Source organism: Dreissena polymorpha, chromosome 10 (genome assembly GCF_020536995.1).
Source record: "Dreissena polymorpha isolate Duluth1 chromosome 10, UMN_Dpol_1.0, whole genome shotgun sequence".
NCBI lineage: Eukaryota > Metazoa > Mollusca > Bivalvia > Myida > Dreissenidae > Dreissena > Dreissena polymorpha.
In genome coordinates, this window is record NC_068364.1 from 83,934,794 (window position 1) to 83,936,134 (window position 1,341).

The window sequence follows — 1,341 nt, forward strand, 5'->3', positions numbered from 1 at the left end:
GCTGATTCGAGATACAACCTCTGAATTTTTGCTACATCACTGCGTATGTGCTCAATTCAAAGGATGTAGCACTGTTCAGTGTAAGAAATTCCGGACTACTCTCTGTATGCTCAAACGACACAAATTGTGGCCCTGTTACAATTACGCGTTACAATCCATCTCGCAGAATTTCAATTTCGCCTCCAAGATGAGAAAACAATCATTAGCGAAATAGTATAGTGTCACGATAAGAGAAAATCGTTTAATTATCATACCACAATGTTTGCCGTACTTGGTCAGCACGTCTGGAAATCATTCCTTAATGCGTCGATAGGCTGCCATTATTAACAAGTTTGCTATTTTGAATTCAATTTTGTATCAAAAAGCATTGTTTTTAAATGTGGGATTTTCAATTCGCAATGAGATTTGTAATGACCCTTGTCATGCGAAAATGGGTCTTATTCCATATGCGCCCTTCATATAAATAGCCCACTCAGCTATCCCTCCTTCTGGTAAGGAGAAACATAACATATTGAGTGATTTTAAAGCGAACAGCGTCGCCTATGGCCTGACTGCGCAAGAGCACTTGTTGGGTTTAACAAACGCTTGCCGAAACGCATAAGACCCATTTTCGCATGACGGCGCTATTGACGTGTGATTTAAATGTGACGAAAGAAAACTGCGTTTAAATCAAATATAAATATACGATATATTTCGATAATGAAGAAAGATACTCATAACAAGGCATATGAGGACACATATGAAGTGCTCTCCCGTAGTATATTTTTTATTTACTCACACTAATGTGTGGTTTGACAATGCTAACACACATTTCATGCGGTGAATATGCAGCTTACAAGTGAAAAACACAACACAATAGTTTAACTTTTGTTTAATTGTATTCAATTATTTAGAAAAGTAAATTGCTAACTTTATTTCAAAGTCGGCGTATACGCCGACTACATTTTTAAAAGACATGTATTGTTATAAATATATTTTATATAATATATTTAGTTGTTTTCGGTTTTAGCGATTATAAAGCATTTTCGAGGTTGCCTATAGTATGCCTGAGTAATTGATGAACTCATATCCAACTGTCAATGTATTGAGAACTGTGAATATAAACAAGCTAACCCTTCTACTAAGCTTCTACTATTGCGTTGCTAGCACCCGTAAATACAAAAGATCGCCGCTATGGCTGCACACCACACTTTTTAGCCACCAATGCGAATTGGCCTCGGTCAAATTTCTAAATAAAGAGAACATTGCTCAAGTAAGCACCATTTTGAGTGTCTTAATAATAATGAATGTCAGGTTTGAGTTGTGGTGATTTTTCTTGGATGTTTGTAAGTTACCAAAACA